Source organism: Panulirus ornatus, chromosome 66 (assembly GCF_036320965.1).
Source record: "Panulirus ornatus isolate Po-2019 chromosome 66, ASM3632096v1, whole genome shotgun sequence".
Taxonomy (NCBI): Eukaryota; Metazoa; Arthropoda; class Malacostraca; order Decapoda; family Palinuridae; genus Panulirus; species Panulirus ornatus.
The window spans coordinates 104,174-124,527 of NC_092289.1; positions in this window are offsets into that span (position 1 = coordinate 104,174).

Genomic DNA, 20,354 nt, shown 5'->3' on the forward strand with positions numbered 1-20,354 from the left:
CGGAGCTGAAAAACATGGCAAAGGTGCTCAGCTAACCCTTGCTGCTGCTGCACCCTCCTCCTCCTTGCATGGAAGGTAAGGGGGAAACATCACCTCACAATTATCGACGCCAGTAGCGTCCGCAGCGAGTTTCCTTCTTACCTAAGAATATACGAGTCACAAGGGGTGGGAAACCACTTTTAATGCCTGGTGGCGTGTCTGATCAATAGTTCCTCTTGTAGCAGAGGTAAGGGACGATATTTTTGGGGCGACATTCTTACCTAGAGCAATGAACCCACATCTGTGATGTGAGGAGGACGTACGGAAGGGATCGACTGAGGGAGGGACCCAACAGGAGGAGGATACAGGGAAATTTTCAGACGAAAAATTTCCCCAAGTTTTTCCTCCGTTAACCAAGGGCTCTCTCTATGTATACGTATGGTGGTGAACATCTTCATTAGTGGACCTCTCTGAGGAGAGGAGGTGCGTAAGGAAGAGAGTGGCCGGCTGACATTGTTGCGCCTTCCCCAAGCGCGCATACATACCCACCACACACACAATCCTCACTGTTTCTCTCATCATCAGTTTCGAGTACCTGCCTGTCGTTGAAAATAGCTCTAGTGTGTTTTATATCTATTTATGTAGGATATTGCCATCGATTGGCGTGACAAATCCCCTAACCTTTTTCGGGTTAAACTTTAGCGGATCGCACCTAACCTAACCTAAGCGAGAGAGCGGCGGCGGCAGACCCCCCTCCCTCCCGCGCACATACCACACACACACACCGAGCCAGCCAGCCACCTCCTCCTCACTCTCGCTTTCGATGACGCGCGGCCGACCCACATCCCTCCCTTCCTCACCCACGGTGGTGGTGGTGAACATCAGTGGCCCATTATCGATCGACCCACATTGCATCCGTGGAGTTTGACATCACTCACTAGATTGGCGGTTGTTTTAGTAACATTCGTACGCGAGCGAGAGAGCGGGAGGTGGCGGGGGAGGAGGACCGCCACCCTCCACCCCCAACCTCCACATCCAGCCAGCCACCCCCTCCTCACTCTCAATGCCGGCGTAGGGGGTCCACTTACGTTAGGTTAGTTGTACATTTACTTACGTTCAATGCTATTGACTTGTACGTTTGCTTACGGTGGCGAAATACACATGTCGATGGCATATAAATAAAACGTAAGTAGATGTACGGGCGCATACCACACACACACACACACACACCGAGCCAACCAGCAGGCATGCCACCTCCTCACTCTCGCTTTCGATGCGATCAGGCCGACCCACCTCCCTCCCTTCCTTACTCACGTCTGTGGTGGTGAACATCAGTGAACCATTGTCGATCGTCCCACATTGCATCCGTGGAATCTGACATCACTCACTAGATTGGCGGTTGTTTTAATAACATTGTCGTACATGAGCGAGGGAGCAGACCGGTGGCGGCGGCGGCGGCGGAGGAGGGCGGCTAACAATCCCCCCCCCCCCCAAGCGCCTCCCTTTCCCCCACCGCCCGCGCGCTCTCACATTCCGTACCACACACACCCAGCCAGCCTCCTCCTACGCAGGCATTGAAAGTGAGAGCGAGAAGGAGATCCAGTTACGGTGGCGAAATACACAACTCATCTTAATCCATAAGTCTACTATGCAGGGGCTTTTGCCATCGATTGGCGTGACAAATCCCCTAACCTTTTTCCGGGTTAAACCTTAGTGGATCGCAGTGAGGAGACTGCTCTGCCACTCACGGCACCCAGGCTGATACGCAAGTCGTATGCAAATGGTTCGGTACAGCACATCAGGTTTTGGTTGATCCGTATTTGGGATGGGATAGAGTAGCAACTGTAGCTCTCAACTCTACCCAATTTCCTCCCTTTGCTGCTGCTGTGGCATTGGTGTAGAACACTAAGACCTACGATTCGCACGCGCACGGTCAAACGACATGATGCATGTACTTGCCGAGGCGGAAGCTTGGGTCTAACCATCACCGTCTAATCATCATAATTGGCTGGAGCGGGTGCCACCACAACATCCCGCACCTTTTTAAAACAAGGATAAAATCCCATCTTGTGGAATTCAGGAAATGTGCTACATTGAAGGCGACGAGGGAAGGCAGGCAGCACTCTCAATAGGAAAAAGCCATAAACGGTGAGGCGTCGTCTCCCCCGTGCCGCAGCGGGGGCCATGACGGTTCTATATGGATAAGAATGTCTTCGAAAAGACAGACCAAGGATATCATTAGACTGGGTCTAATGGAATTGAAGAAGGATACTACTAATGCAGCTGCCGCTGATGTTGTTGCTGCGGCGGCGGCATTGGGGTCGAACACTAATGCTACGATTTGCACGCGCATGGCCGAGCGACAGGATGCATGTACTTGCCGAGGCAGAAACTTAGACGACGGTACAGGGAGACCTAAGAAACCAACAACAAAAAGGAGAACCAAGCTCCTACGACCAAGGAACTCCACAGGCATTCGTACAAGTATAAGACTCATGGTTTTCGTGCCTAACCTAACCTAACCTAACCCAACCGCCCCAGGCGCATACCACACACAAACCGAGCCAGCCACCTCCTCCTCCTCAACTCTCGCTTTCGATGACGCGCGGCCGACCATCCCTTCCTTACACACGGTGATGGTGGTGAATATCAGTGAACCATTATCGATCGACAAGTAAATGTACAAGTCGATGGCATGTACATTTACTTACGTTTTATGTATGTCATCGACTTTTATTCACTTACGTTTTATCTTTATGTCATCGACTTGTACAAGTCGATGGGTAATAAATAAAAGGCAAATGTACGATTTGCTGGCATATAAATGAAACGTAAGTAAATGTACAAGTCGATGGCATATATATATAAAACGTAAGTATATGTACAAGTCGATGGCATACATATAAAACATAAGTAATTGTACTAGTCGATATATATAGAGTAACGTATCCCAACATCTTAAACCCTAAAAAATTCATAACGTGTTTCTTACCCCTAACAAGTTACCCATTTTCTGCAATGACTAATTTTTACCATTTTCTGTGATTATTATGTCAAGCCTAACGTAACCTAACCTGTCGATGGCACATAAATAAAACGTAAATAAATGTACAAGTCGATGACATATAAACAAAACGTAATGTTCGAGTCGTTGGCAAATAAATAAAACGTAAGTAATTGTGTACGTCTATTACATATAAATAAAACGTAAGTATATATACAAGTCGATGGCATATGTATAAAAGATATGTAATTGTAAAAGTCGATATATGCAGAGTAACGTATCCCAACTCCTTACACCTAAAAAATCCAATATGTGTTTGTAGAAAATGGTAGAATTTTTAGGGGTAACAAAGACCAATTTCTACCATTTTCTGTGATTATCATTTCAAGCTTAACGTAAACATAAAATGTGGTTGGTATAGAAATAAAATGTAAGCAAATATAAGAGTCGCTGGCATAAAAATGAAACGTAAGTAAATATATAATCTAATGGCATATAAATAAAACGTAAATAAATGTACAAGTCGATCGCTTATAAGTCAAACGTAAGCAAATGTACAAGTGAATGGTATATAAGTAAAACGAAAGTAAATGTACAAGTCGATATATATAGAGTAACGTATTCCAACTTCTTAAACCCCACAAAATTCATAACGTGTTTGTAGAAAATGGTAAACTTTTTTTGGCGTAACAATGACTAATTTTTACCATTTTCTGCGATTATCGTTTCAAGATTAACGTAACCTAACCCGTCAATGGCACGTAAATTAAACGTAAGTAAATGTACATTTTCATATGTTTTATTTATATGCCAGCGACTCGTACAAGTCGATGGCTTATAAATAGAAAGTTAAACCGTAAGTACATGTATAAGTTGATGGCATATAAATATAACGTAAGTAAATGTAGAAGACGATAGCTTATAAATAAAAAGTAAATGTACATGTCGATGTCATATAAATAAAACGTAAGTAAATGTAGAGTCGCTGGCATATAAATGAAACGTACGTAAATATACAAGTCGATGGCATACAAATAAAACGAAAGTAAATGTACAAATCGATGGCATATAAATAAAACGTAAGTATATGTACGAGTCGCTGGCATATGAATAAAACGTAAGAAAATGTACATTTACTTACTGTTTATCTATATGCCATTTAGTTATACAAGTCAATGGCTTATATTTAAAATGTAAGTAAATGTACGAGTCGATGGCATATAAATAAAACGTAAGTAAATGTACAAGGCAATGTATGTAGAGTAACGTATCCCAACTTCTTAAACCCTAAAGAATTCCTAACATTTGTTTCTTACCCCTAAAAATTTTACCATTTTCTACATTGACTAATTTTTACCATTTTCTGTGATTATCATTTCAAGCATAACGTCACCTAGAATATCGATCGCACATGAATAAAATGAAAGTAAATGTACGAGTCGCTGGTATAAAAGTAAAACTTGAGTGAATGTATAATTCGATGGCATATGAATAAAACTTATGGATATTTACAAGTCGATGGCTTATAAAAACGAAAGTGAATGTACAAGTCTATATATATAGAGAAGCGTATCACAGCTTCTCAAACCCTAAAAAATTCACATGTTTCTTACCCCTAAAAAGTTTAACATTTTCAACAATTACTATTTTCTACCATTTTCTGTGATTATCAATTCAAACCTAACGTAACCTAACCTGTCGATGGCATGTAAATAAAACGTATGTACAAGACATATGTATAGAGTAACGTATTCCAACTTCTTAAACATTAGATAATTCATAACGTGTTTGTAGAAAATGGTAAACTTCTTAGGTGTAACAATGAATAATTTCTACCATTTTATGTGATTATTATTTCAAGCCTAACATATCCTAACCTGTCGGTGGCAAATAAATCAAACATAAGTAAATGTACAAGTCGATGGTATAAAAATAGAACGTAAGTGAATGTATAATTCGATGGCATATAAAAAAAAAAAAACCTAAGTAAATTTACAAGACGATTGTTTATAGATAAAACGTAAGTAAATGTACAAGTCGATGGCAAATAAATCAAACGTAAATAAATGTAAAAGTCAATATATATATATATATATATATATATATATATATATATATATATATATAGAGAGAGAGAGAGAGAGAGAGAGAGAGAGAGAGAGAGAGAGAGAGAGAGAGAGTAACGTATCCCACCGTTTAAAACCAGAAAAAATTCATAACATGTATCTGGTACCCCTAAAATGTTTATCATTTCCTACAAGGACTAATTTTTACCATTTTCTATGATTATCATTTTAAGCCTTAGGTAACCTAACCTGTCGATGGCATATAAGTAGAACGTAAGTAAATGTACAAGTCGATGGCATATAAATACAAAGTAAGTAAATATACGAGTCACTGACATAAATAAAACGTAAGTAAATGTATAATTCGATGGTATATAAATAAAACGTAAATGAATGTACAATTCGATGGCTTAATGGTACAACGTAAGTAAATGTACAAGTCGCTGACAAATATAAAACATAAGTATATGTAAAATTAGATGGCATATAAAGAAAACGTAAGTAAATGTACAAGTTGATATATATATATATATATATATATATATATATATATATATATATATATATATATATATATATATAGTAACGTACACCAACTTTTTAAACCCTAAAAATTCTTAATATGTGTTTGTTACCCCTAAAAAATTTACCATTTTCTACAATAATTCATTTTTGCCGTTTTCTGTGATTATTATTTCAAGCCTAACGTAACCTGTCGAAGGCATATAAATACAATGTAAGGAAATGTACATGTCGATGTCATATAGATAAAACGTAAGTAAATAGACAAATCGATGGCATATAAATCAAAGTAAATGTACGAGTTTTCTGTGATTGTTATTTGAAGCCTAACGCAACCTAACCTTTCGATGGCATATAAATAAAACGAAAGTAGAATTACAATTTGATGTCAATATAGATAAAACGTAAGTAAATAGACAAATCGATGGTATATAAATCAAACGTAAGTAAATGTACGAGTTTTCTGTGATTGTTATTTGAAGCCTAACCTTTCGATAGCATATAAATAAAACGAAATTAAGATTATAATTCGATGTCAATATAGATAAAACCTAAGTAAATGTACAAGTCGATGGCATATAAATAAAACGTAAGTAAATGTACAAGTCGATATATATAGAGTAACGTATCGGAACTTCTTAAACCCTAGAAAATTCATAACGTGTTCGTTACCCGTAAAAAGATTACCGTTTTCTACAACTACTACTTTTTACCATTTTTTGTGATTATCATTTCAAGCCTAACGTAACCTAACCCGTCGATGGCATATAAATAAAAGGAAAGTAAATGTACAAGTCGATGGCATATAAATATAACGTAAATTGATGTATAATTCGATGGCATATAAGCAAAACATAAGTAGATGTACATTTACTTACGTTTTATTCATATGACATCGACTTTTACAAGTTGATATATATATAGAGAAACGTATACCAACTTCTTAAACCCTAAAAAATTCATAAGTGTTTCTTACCCCTTAAAATGTTACCATTTTCTACAATGACTAATTTTTACCATTTTCTGTGTTTATCATATCAAGCCTAACGTAACCTAACCTGTCAATAGCATATAAATAAAATGTAAGTAAATTTGCAAGTCGATGTCATATAGATAAAACGTAAGTAAATATACAAGTCGATGGTATACAAAGCAAACGTAAGTCAATGTACGAGATTTCTGTGATTATTATTTGAAAACTAACCTTTCGATAACATATATATATAAAACGAAATTATTATAATTCGATGTCAATATAGATAAAACGTAATCTAACCTAACCCTAACCTAACCTACCCCAACCAAAACCAACCCAACCTCTCAGGTTAGCGCGCACAGAATGTCGGAGGGCAAAAATGGTCTCGGATACGCTCCGTCACTTTACGCTCCTTACCTCTCAGGTTAGCGCGCACAGAGTGTCTGACCGCAAAAATGCCACCAGAAGCACTCCGTAGATTTGCGCTCATTACCTCCCAGGTTAGCGCGCACAGTGTCTCGGAGGGCAAAGATGGTACCAGAGACGCTCCGTTACTTTTCGCTCCTTACCTCTCGGCTTATCACGCACATAATGTCGGAGGGCAAAAATGGTCCCGGAGTCGCTCAGTTACTTTTCGCTCCTTACCTCTCGGCCTATCACACAGTGTCGAAGGGCAAAAATGTTATGTCACTTTGTGCTCCTTACCTCTCGGCCTATCACGCACAGTGTTGGAGGGCAAAAATGGCCTCTGATACGCTCCGTCACTTTCCGCTCCTTACCTCTCAGGTTAGCGCGCACAGTGTCGGAGAGCAAAAAAGCCACCAGAAGTGCTCCGTAAATTTCCGCTCCTTATCTCTCAGGTTAGCGCGCACAGAGTGTCGGAGGGCAAAAATGGGCCCGGAGCCGCTTCGTCACTTCGCGCTCCTTACTTCTCAGGTTAGCGCGCACAGATTGTCGGAAGGCAAAAATGGTACCCGAGACGCTCCGTTACTTTTCGCTCCTTACCTCTCGGCCTATCACGCACATAGTGTCGGAGGGCAAAAATGGTCCCGGAGACGCTCCGTTACTTTTCGCTCCCTACCTCTTGGCCTATCACGCACATAGTGTCGGAGGGCAAAAATGGTCCCGGAGACGCTCCGTTACTTTTCGCTCCTTACCTCTCGGCTTATCATGCACATAGAATCGGAGGGCAAAAATGGTCCCGGAGACGCTCCGTTACTTTGGTTGAATCTCTTCACTTTGACATTCAGACCACTGGGCAGAAATCACATTGCGTCAACATCCATTACGACCATCGCAATGTTTTGTTTTAATTAGACAGTCGGATTCCCCTTGTCCGTGCCAGTTCTGAGCTGATTGCTTGATACTAGCCGAGGTGGGACTAAAGTGAACCCAAAAGGCAACTGTTGCAGTCCATCAACCCACAATCAACCAAATTGGAAATGGTAGTAGTAGTAGGTCCAAGGAACCAAGGCCCAGCCACCATCGTGAGAACACCACCACGCAGCCTGGTGCGCTCCACGGAAGGGTCATCAGAGATACGCCGGTCCGAACCGGATTCAGAGTTGTCGCTGTAGCAGTAAATGCTGGTTGTTGTTTATCATTACTATCAGTGACAAGCCGTACATCACAAAATTCCACACCCCTTCATCTTAGCCACCCAAAGACGCCGACACATTACTACTGCCTTGCTTGCCTGCGTCAACGACGACGACTATGACCCTGCCTGCTCGCATGTTACTAATACCATGTTACATCAACAGCAGCAGCAGCAGCAGCATCAGCACAGAAGAAGAAGCACCTTGCAGGGGCAACACAGATGTGCCAACAATGGGGGTGAGGAAGAAGAAGAGCTTTGCTATGATGATGCACAGGACTTGACAACATCACGTCCAACACCACAACCTCTTTCACCTTGTCCAGTCCTGCACCTGAACCCAGGCCCGTTTCCTGCACAGGCCCAACTGGCTCAACCCTCAGAGCCAATCCTTGTCCCGAAGTTACGGATCTAACTTGCCGACTTCCCTTACCTACATTAATATATCGTCCAGAGGCTTCTTACCTTGGAGACCAGACGCGGATATTGGTACGTGCTGGCCCGAGACTAGGCGCAGCCGACTTTATTGGGAGGAAAAGTCTGCTCTATCTCAATCACCTTCCCTCGCGTTTTCAAGGACCGGCAGTGGAGCACGGGACGCCGCAAGAACCGCGGCGCTTTACGGCTAACCGTTTTACAAGCACCCTTTCTTCCAGCGAATGGCTTCCAGGGTCACGGCGCCTTAATCAGAAAAGAAAACTCTTTCCCGCTCCACCGCCGGCGTACGCGAGCTGGTTCCCGTTACCGGGTTCCTGTACAGGTATGTCACGACTGCAGCCGCAACAAAATTATCAACGGCATTCCCATGCATGCTGCTGCCATAAACTCCAACTCCCCCTCCTCCTCCTCCTACTAATCCTGCTAATGTTGTTGCTGCTGCTGATGATGATGCAAGAAGCAAGCATTCAGAGACAGACAGTCGTACAACGGACACAAGACGTAGAAGAAGTATTAAGAAGAGGAGCAAGGCAGTCAGACCATGATACACCGAGAAGCTTTTTGATGCTGCCAAAGTCACCTGTTTGGTGTCCGGGGCCAGGTTACGGAATTATAACTGTATTCCCTTTCGTCACTGAACCCATCTAGCAACTCCCGGTGGGCTATCAAGGAACTAATGTCAAAAAATGGGTCTCGTAATAACAGCAGCAGTATTATGATTATTATGATTACTGTTACTACTAAGGCCGCAGTCAACACTTCATTCCATGACAATTCGCAACCGCTCACCTTTGCGGGAAAAAGACGAAGAGGCCACGGAATCAGCAGCAGCAGCTCTGAGCTGTAAAGCTTCAAAAACTACTACTACTACCAACCAACCAACCAACCCCTCCACTTTCTCGCTTGTGGTCGTTACCTCTAAAGTGGGATCAGGCTTTCGCCTTGGGCTTAGGATCGACTAGCCCATGTCCAACTGATGATCACATGGAACCCTTCTCCCACCTTGGCCTTCGAGGAGAGTCTCTCGATTATTTGCTACTACTACCAAGATCTGCACCAGTGGCGGCTCCAGGCCGGCCCACGCCGTACCTTTCAACGCACACCACCGCGACCCTCCTACTCACCGTAGGGGCTTCGAGTCCCGAGCACATACGTGTCGGACCATTAGTGCCCCGGCGGTCGAGTATCGGGAGAATGCTCAGGCGCCATACCATTTTAAGGGCTGCTAGTTGCTTCGGCAGGCGAGTTGTTACACACTCCTTAGCGGATTCCAACTTCCATGGCCACCGTCCTGCTGTCTATAGCAGCCAACACCTTTTGATGGGATCAAAAAAGGCATTCATTTAGGCCCCTTAACTCGACGTTTGGTTCACCCCACAGCGCCAGTTCTGCTTTCCAATAGTGGCCCACTAGGAACTCTGATTCTTTGCACATGCTTCAAGCAGTACAATTATGATTATCAAGCAAGCATGGCATATCACCCATTTAAAGTTTGAGAATAGGTTGAGGGCGTTTCGTCCGCAAGACCTCTAATCATTCGCTTTACCGGATGAAATTCATCTGTTGGCGAGCTCCTGCTATCCTGAGGGAAACTTCGGAGGGAACCAGCTACTTTGATATACGCTATTGGAGCTGGAATTACCGCGGCTGCTGGCACCAGACTTGCCCTCCAATGGGTCCTCGTTAAATGATTTAAAGTGTACTCATTCAGATTGCGAGGCCTCGGATGAGTCTCGCATAGTTATTTTTCGTCACTACCTCCCCTTGCCAGGAGTGGATAATTTGCGTGCCTGCTGCCTTCCTTGGATGTGGTAGCCGTTTCTCAGGCTCCCTCTCCGGAATCGAACCCCGATTCCCCGTTACCCGTTATAGCCATTGTAGGCGTGTAACCTACAATCGACAGCTGATAAGGCAGATACTTGAAGGATTCAGCGCCAAGTGCGTAGACTTTGCGCTCGGCAAAAAGTTATTCAGAGTCACCACATTTTGGCTGACGGACCGAGGCCCGACTGGTTTCAAAGTAATAAAAGCGTTCTTCCCTTGCGGTCAGAGACGTGATGCATGTATCAGCTCTAGAATTACCACAGTTATCCAAGTAAGTAGGTTTAAAGATCCAATGGATCATAGCTGATTTAATGAGCCATTCGCGGTTTCGCCTTAAGTCGGCTTGTACTTACACATGCATGGCTTAATCTTTGAGACAAGCATATGACTACTGGCAGGATCAACCAGGTAGTTATTATTATTACTTACTACGTTTTCTTGAAACAGTAATAGGCAGGTATTATAATGTTCTAGTAGTAGTACTCCTCCACCTACCAAGGTAATACTACTACCTGCATTCGCACAAAAACTTTTGGACAATCAACTTGGATGTCCAACAACAACAGCAGCAACCCCGCTGCTGCTTTGCCCTGCTTCAACTCTCCATGCACGGACAGTGAAATGCATGGCTTGTAAACTGAATGGTGCCCCTTCAGCAGTATTATCACATCCCTGCTGCAATTCAGATCTTCATGTATGGTCCGTGTTGCATAGGTAGGTATTATAATGTTGTTGTAGTACTCCTCCACCTACCAAGATGTAATACTACTACGGCATTCGTACAAAAACTTTTGGACAATCAACTTGAATGTCCAACAGCAGCAGCAGCATCCCTGCTAATGCTGCTGCTGCCTTGCTTCAACTCTCCATGCACGGCCATGGAAGTGCATGGCTTGTAAACTGTAAGCAGTATCATCACATCCCTGCTGCCGCCCCTCCAGCAGTATTATCACATCCCTGCTGCCGTCCCTCCAGCAGTATTATCATCACATCCCTGCTGCCGTCCCTCCAGCAGTATTATCATCATATCCCAACTTCTTGTTGGCTTAGGATCGACTAACCCATGTCCAACTGATGTTCACATGGAACCCTTCTCCGCCTCCTCCTCGGCCTTCGAGGAGTGTGTCTCGATTATTTGCTACTACCACCAAGATCTGCACCAGTGGCGGCTCCAGGCCGGCCCACGCCGTACCCTTCAACGCATACCACCGCGACCCTCCTACTCACCGTAGGGGCTTCGAGGCCCGACCACATATGTAGGACCGTTAGTGCCCCGGCGGTCGAGTATCGGGAGAATGCTCGGACATATTCTTGGAGAACAACAAACATTTCATTTGGTGCTCCATCATAATACTCCTTTCCGTTACGGTTGTCGCTCAAGAGAGAGGCATTTGCTCTTGCCGCAACGAAGGAGTCACAAACCAGCCGTGTCAGGATGAGAGTATGTATGACGATTTCCGTCACTTTCCGCTCCTTACCTCTCAGGTTAGCGCGCAGAGTGTCGGAGGGCAAAAATGGCCTCAGATACGCTCCGTCACTTTCCGCTCCTTACCTCTCAGGTTAGCGCGCACAGAGTGACGAAGCGCAAAAATGCCACCAGAAGCGCTCCGTAAATTTGCGCTCCTTACCTCTCAGCTTAGCGCGCACAGAGTGTAGGAGGGCAAAAATGGCCTCGGATACGCTCCGTCACTTTCCACTCCTTAACCTCTCAAGTTAGCGCAAACACAGTGTCGGAGCGCAAAAATGCCACCAGAAGCGCTCCGTAAATTTGCGCTCCTTACCTCTCAGGTCAGCGCGCACAGATTGTCGAAGGGCAAAAATGGCCTCGGATGCGTTCCGTCACTTTCCGCTCCTTACCTCTTAGGTTAGCGCGCACAGTGTCGGAGCGAAAAAATGCCACCAGAAGCGCTCCGTAAATTTGCGCTCCTTACCCCTCAGCTTAGCGTACACGGAGTGTCGGAGGGCAAAAATGGCCTCTGATACACTCCGTCACTTTCCGCTCCTTACCTCTCAGGTTAGCGCGCACAGAGTGTCGGAGCAGAAAAATGCCACCAGAAGCGCTCCGTAAATTTGCGCTCCTTACCTCTCAGCTTAGCGCGCACAGTGTCGGAGGGCAAAAATGGCCTCGGATACGCTCCGTAACTTTCCGCTCCTTACCTCTCAGGTTAGCGTGCACATGGTGTCGGAGGGCAAAAATGGCCTCGGATGCGCTCCGTCACTTTCCGCTCCTTACTTCTCAGGTTAGCGCGCACAGAGTGTCGGAGCAGGAAAATGCCACCAGAAGCGCTCCGTAAATTTGCGCTCCTTACCTCTCATCTTAGCGCGCACAGAGTGTCGGAGGGCAAAAATGGGGCCTGATGCGCTCCGTCACTCCTTACCTCTCAGGTTAGCGCGCACAGTGTGTCGGAGTGCAAAAATGCCACCAGTAGCGATCTGTAAATTTCCGCTCCTTATCTATCAGGTTAGCGCGCACAGTGTCGGAGGGCAAAAATTGGCCCGGAACCGCTCCGTCACTTCGCGCTGCTTACTTCTCTGGGTAGCGCACACAGAGTGTCGGAGGGCAAAAATGGTCCGGGAGATGCTCAGTTACTTTTCCTTCCTTACCTCTTGCCCTATCACGCATATAGTGTCGGAGGGCAAAAATGGTCCCGGAGACGCTCCGTCACTTTCCGCTTCTTACCTCTCAGGTTAGCGCGCACAGTGTCGGAGCGCAAAAATGCCACCAGAAGCGCTCCGTAAATGTGCGCTCCTTACCTCTCAGGTTAGCGCGCACAGAGAGTCGGAGGGCAAAAATGACCTGATACGCTCCGTCACTTTCTGCTCCTTACCTCTCAGGTTAGCGCGAACAGAGTATCGGAGAGCAAAAATGCCACCAGAAGCGCTCCCAAAATTTGCGCTCCTTACGTCTCAGCTTAGCGCGCACAGAGTGTACGAGGGCAAAAATGACCTCGGATGCGCTCCGTCACCTTCCGCTCCCTACTTCTCAGGTTAGTGCGCACAGAGTGTCGGAGCGCAATAATGCCACCAGTATCGGAGGGCAAAAATGGTCCCGGAGCCGCTTCGTCACTTCGCGCTCCTTATTTCTCAGGTTAGCGCGCACAGCGACGCAGGGCAAAAATGGTCCCGGAGACGCTCCGTTACTTTTCGCTCCTTACCTCTCGGCCTATCACGCACATAGTGTCGGAGGGCAAAAATGGTCCCGGAGACGCTCCCTTACTTTTCGCTCCTTACTTCTCAGGTTAGCGCGCACAGAGCGTCGGAGGGCAAAAACGGTCCCGGAGACGCTCCGTTACTTTTCGCTCCTTACCTCTCGGCCTATCATGCAATAGTGTCGGAGGGCAAAAATGGTCCCGGAGACGCTCCGTCACTTTGCGCTCCTTATCTCTCGGCCTATGGGACATTGAGGGTCGGAGCTGTAAAACATGGCAAAGGTGCTCAGCTAACCCTTGCTGCTCCTGCACCCTCCTCCTCCTCCTTGCATGGAAAGTAAGATGGAAACATCACCTAACAATTATCGACGTCAGTAGCGTCCGCAGCGAGTTTCCTTCTTACCTGAGAACATTATGAGTCAAGGGGAGGGAAACCACTTTTAATGCCTGGTGGCGTGTCTGATCAATAGTTCCTCTTATAGCAGAGGTAAGGGACGATATTTTTGGGGCGACATTCTCACCTACAGCAATGAACCCACATCTGTGATGTGCGGAGGAGGTACGGAAAGGATCGACTGAGGGAGGGACCCAACAGGAGGAGGATACAGGGAAATTTTCAGACGAAAAATTTGTTTTTCCTCCGTTAACCAAGGGCTCTCTCTCTCCATACGTATGGTGGTGAACATCATCATTAGTGGACCTCTCTGAGGTGAGGAGGTACGTACGGGAGCGAGCGGCTGGCGGACATTTTTGCTCCCTCCCCGAGCGCGCATACATACTCACCAAACACACACAGTCCTCACTGTCTCTCATCATCATGTTTCGAGTACCTGCCTGTTGTTGAAAATAGCTCGTGTGTTTTATACCTATTTATGTAGGATATTGCCATCGATTGGCGTGACAAATCCCCTAACCTTTTTTGGGTTAAACCTTAGCAGATCGCATCTAACCTAAGCGAGAGAGCGGCGGCAGCAGCCGATCACTCTCCCTCCCCGCGCGCATACCACACACACACACCCACACACACCGAGCCAGCCAGCCACCTCCTCCTCACTCTCGCTTTCGATGACGCGCGGCCGACCCACCTCCCTGCCTTCCTCACCCACGGTAGTAGTGAACATCAGTGGCCCATTATCGATCGACCCTCATTGCATCCGTGGAGTTTGACATCAATCACTAGATTGGCGGTTGTTTTAGTAACTTATTCGTACGCGAGCGAAAGAGCGGGAGGAGGCGGAGGAGGACGGCCACCCCTCCCCCCCCCCATCCACATCCCGCGCGGTCTTGCATCCATACCACACACCCAGCCAGCCACCTCCTCCTCACTCTCTATGCCGGAGTAGGGGGTCCACTTACGTTAGGTTAGTTGTACATTTACTTACGTACAATGCCATCGACATGTACGTTTACTTACGGTGGCGAAATACCCATGTCGATGGTATATAAATAAAACGTAAGTAAATGTACGGGCGCATACCACACACACCGAGCCAACCAGCCAGCATGCCACCTCCTCACTCTCGCTTTCAATGACGCGCGGCCGACCCACCTCCCTCCCTTCCTTACACACGTTGGTGGTGGTGAACATCAGTGAACCATTGTCGATCGAACCACATTGCATCCGTGGAATCTGACATCACTCACTAGATTAGCGGTTGTTTTAATAACATTGTCGTACGCGAGCCAGGGAGCAGGCCAGTGGCGGCGGCGGAGGAGGAGGGCGGCTAACAACCACCCCCACCCCCTATCCCCCACCGCCTGCGCGCTCTCACATTCCGTACCACACACACCCAGCCAGCCTCCTCATCCTCCTCGCTCTCACTTTCAATGCCGGCGTAGGAGGTCCAGATACGGTGGCGAAATAAACAAATCTTAATCCATGGCTATTATGCAGGGGCTTTTGCCATCAATTGGCGTGACAAATCCCCTAACCTTTTTCCGGGTTAAACCTTAGTGGATCGCAGTGAGGAGACTGCTCTGCCACTCACGGCACCCAGGCTGGTACGCAAGTCGTATGCAAACGGTTCGGCACAGCACATCAGGTTTTGGTTGATCCTTATTTGGGATGGGATAAAGTAGCAACTGTAGCTCTCAACTCTACCCAATTTCCTCCCTTTGCTGCTGCTGCGGCATTGGTGTAGAACACCAAGACCTACGATTCGCACGCGCACGGTCAAGCGACATGATGCATGTACTTGGCGAGGCAGAAGCTTGGGTCTAACCATCACCGTCTAATCATCATAATTGGCTGGAGTGGGTGCCACCACAACATCCCGCACCTTTTTAAGAGAAAATCCCATCTTGTGGAATTCTCAGGAAATGTGCTGCATTGAAGGCGACGGGGGAAGGCAGGCAGCACTCACAATAGGAAAAAGCCATAAACGGTGAGGCGCCGTCTCCTCCGTGCCGCAGCGGAGGCCATGACTGTTCCATATGGATAAGAATGTCTTCGAAAAGACAGACCAAGGATATCATTAGACTGGGTCTAATGGAATTGAAGAAGGATACTACTAATGCAGCTGCCGCTGATGATGTTGCTGCGGCGGCGGCATTGGGGTCGAACACTAATACTACGATTCGCATGCGCATGGCCGAGCGACAGGATGCATGTACTTGCCGAGGCAGGTCTCCCTGTACCGTCGTTTAAGTTTCTAACAAACCAACAACAAAAAGGAGAACTAAACGCATACGACCAAGGAACTCCATAGGCATTCGTACAAGTATTAGACTCTTATGGTTTTCGTGCCTAACCTAACCCAACCGCCCCAGGCACATACCACACACAAACCTAGCCAGCCAGCTACCTCCTCCTCACTCTCGCTTTCGATGACGCGCGGCCGACCATCCCTTCCTCACACACGGTGATGGTGGTGAACATCAGTGAACCATTAACGATCGACAAGTAAATGTACAAGTCGATGGCATGTACATTCACTTGCGTTTTATGTATGTCATCGACTTGTACATTCACTTACGTTTTATCTTTATGTCATCGACTTGTACAAGTCGATGGGTAATAAATAAAAGGCATTTGTACGATTTGCTGGCATATAAATGAAACGTAAGTAAATGTATAAGTCGATGGCATATATATAAAACGTAAGTATATGTACAAGTCGATGGCATACATATAAAACAATTGTGCAAGTCGATATATATATATATATATATATATATATATATATATATATATATATATATATATATATAGTAACGTATCCCAACTTCTTAAACCCTAAAAAAATTCATAACATGTGTTTCTTACCCCTAACAAGTTCCCCATTTTCTACAATGACTAATTTCTACCATTTTCTGTGATTATCATTTCAAGCCTAACGTAACCTAACCTGTCGATAGCATATAAATGAAATGTAAGTAAAATTAAAATTCGATATCATATAAATAAACCGTAAGTAAATATACAAATCGATGGCATATAAATCAAACGTAAGTAAATGTACGAGTTTTCTTTGATTATTATTTCAAGCCTAACGTAACCTAACATTTCGATGGCATATAAATAAAACGTAAGTAAAATTACAATTCGATGTCATATATAAATCGTAAGTAAATGTACAGGTCGATGGCTTATGAATAGATTTTAAGTAAATGTACATGTCGACGGTATATTAATAAAAGGTAAGTAAATGTAAAAGTCGATATATATCTATAGAGAGAGTAACGTAACCAAACTATTTAAACACTGAAAAATTCCTAACGTGTTTGTTAATCCTTAAAAGTTTACCATTTTCTACACTGAATAACTTACCATTTTCTGTGATTATGATTTCAAGCCTAACGTCACCTAGACTATCGATCGCATATGAATAAAATGTAAGTAAATGTACGAGTCGCTGGTATAAAAATAAAACGTAAGTGAATGTATAATTTGATGGCATATAAATAAAACTTATGGAAATTTACAAGTCGATGGCTTATAAAAACGAAAGTGAATGTACAAGTCTATATATATATATATATATATATATATAGAGTAACGTATCCCAACTTCTTAAACCCTAAAAAATTCACATGTTTCTTACCCCTAAAAAGTTTAACATTTTCAACAATTACTATTTTCTACCATTTTCTGTGACTATCAATTCAAACCTAACGTAACCTAACCTGTCGATGGCATGTAAATAAAACGTAAGTAAATGTACAAGACGATATATATCGAGTAACGTATTCCAACTTCTTAAACACTAGATAACTCATAACGCGTTTGTAGAAAATGGTAAACTTTTTAGGTGTAAAAATGAATAATTTCTACCATTTTATGTGATTATCATTTCAAGTCTAACATATCCTAACCTATCGATGGCAAATAAATCAAACGTAAGTAAATGTACAAGCCGATGGTATAGAAATAAAACGTAAGCGAATGTATAATTCGATGGCATATAAAAAAAAACCTAAGGAAATTTACAAGACGATTGCTTATAGGTAAAACGTAAGTAACTGTACAAGTCGATGGCAAATAAATCAAACTTAAATAAATGTAAAAGTCAATATATACACATACACACACACATATATATATATATATATATATATATATATATATATATATATATATATATATATATATATATATATTTATAAATATATATAAGAGAGAGAGAAACGTAACGCTACTTTTTAAACCCTAAAAAATTCATAACATGTATCTGTTACCCCTAAAATGTTTACCATTTTCTACAAGGACTAATTTTTACCATTTTCTATGATTATCATTTCAAGCCTAACGTAACCCAACCTGTCGATGGCATATAAATACAACGTAAGTAAATATACGAGTTGCTGGCATATAAATAAAGTAAGTATAAATAAGACGTAAATGAATGTACAATTCGATGGCTAAAGGGTACAACGTAAGTAAATGTAAAAGTCAATGGAATATAAATAAAACGAAAGTAAATGTACAAGTCGATATATATAGAGAAATTTATTCCAACTTCTTAAACCCTAAAATTCATGACGTGTTTGTTACGCCTAAAAAGTTTACCATTTTATACAACCATTAATTTTTACCATTTTTTGTGATTATCATTTCAAGCTTTACGTAACCTAACCCGTCCATGGTATATAAATGAAACAAAAGTAAAAGTAGAAATCGATGGCATATAAATAAAACGTAAGTAGATGTACAAGTCGATGACATATAAAACATAAGTATATGTAAAAGTAGATGGCATATGAATAAAACGTAAGTAAATGTACAAGTCGAAATATATAGAGTAACGTATCCCAACTTCTTAAACCCTAAAAAATTCAAAACGTGTTTCTTACCCCAAAAAAGTTGACCATTTTCTACAATAACTAATTTTTACCATTTTCTGTGATTATCATATAAAGCCTAACGTAACCTAAATTGTACATTTACATTTTATCTATATGCTATCGACAAGTCGATGTCATATAGATAAAACGTAAGTGAATATACAAATTGATGGCATATAAATCAAACCTGAGTAAATGTACGGGTTTTCTGTGATTATTATTTGAAGCCTAACGTAATCTAACCTTTCGATAGGATATAAATAAAATGAAATTAGAATTATAATTCGATGTCAATATAGATACAAAGTAAGTAAATGTACAAGTCGATGGCATATAGATAAAAAGTAAATATACAAGTCGATGGCATAAATAAAACGTAAGTAAATGTACAAGTGGATATATATATATATATATATATATATATATATATATATATATATATATATATATATATATACACAGCTTTCCATGGTTTACCCCAGACGCTTCACATGCCCTGATTCAATCCACTGACAGCACGTCAACCCCGGTATACCACATCGATCCAATTTACTCTATTCCTTGCCCTCCTTTCACCCTCCTGCATGTTTAGGCCCCGATCACTCAAAATCTTTTTCATTCCATCTTTCCACCTCCAATTTGGTCTCCCACTTCTCCTCGTTCCCTCCACCTCCGACATATATATCCTCTTGGTCAATCTTTCCTCACTCATTCTCTCCAATTGCCCAAACCATTTCAAAACACACTCTTCTGCTCTCTCAACCACACTCTTTTTATTTCCACACATCTCTCTTACCCTTACATTACTTACTCGATCAAACCACCTCACACCACACATTGTCCTCAAACATCTCATTTTCAGAACATCCACCCTCCTGCGCACAACTCTATCCATAGCCCACGCCTCGCAACCATACAACATTGTTGGAACCACTATTCCTTCAAACGTACCCATTTTTGCTTTCCGAGATAATGTTCTCGACTTCCACACATTCTTCAAGGCTCCCAGGATTTTCGCCCCCTCCCGCACCCTATGATTCACTTCCGCTTCCATGGTTCCATCCCCTGCCAGATCCACTCCCAGATATCTAAAACACTTTACTTCCTCCAGTTTTTCTCCATTCAAACTTACCTCCCAATTGACTTGACTTGACCCTCAACCCTACTGTACCTAATAACCTTGCTCTTATTCACATTTACTCTTAACTTTCTTGTTTCACACACTTTACCAAACTCAGTCACCAGCTTCTGCAGTTTCTCACATGAATCAGCCACCAGTGCTGTATCATCAGCGAACAACAACTGACTCACTTCTCAAGCTCTCTCATCCACAACAGACTTCATACTTGCCCCTCTTTCCAAAACTCTTGCATTCACCTCCCTAACAACCCCATCCATAAACAAATTAAACAACCATGGAGACATCACACACCCCTGCCGCAAACCTACATTCACTGAGAACCAATCACTTTCCTCTCTTCCTACACGTACACATGCCTTACATCCTCGACAAAAA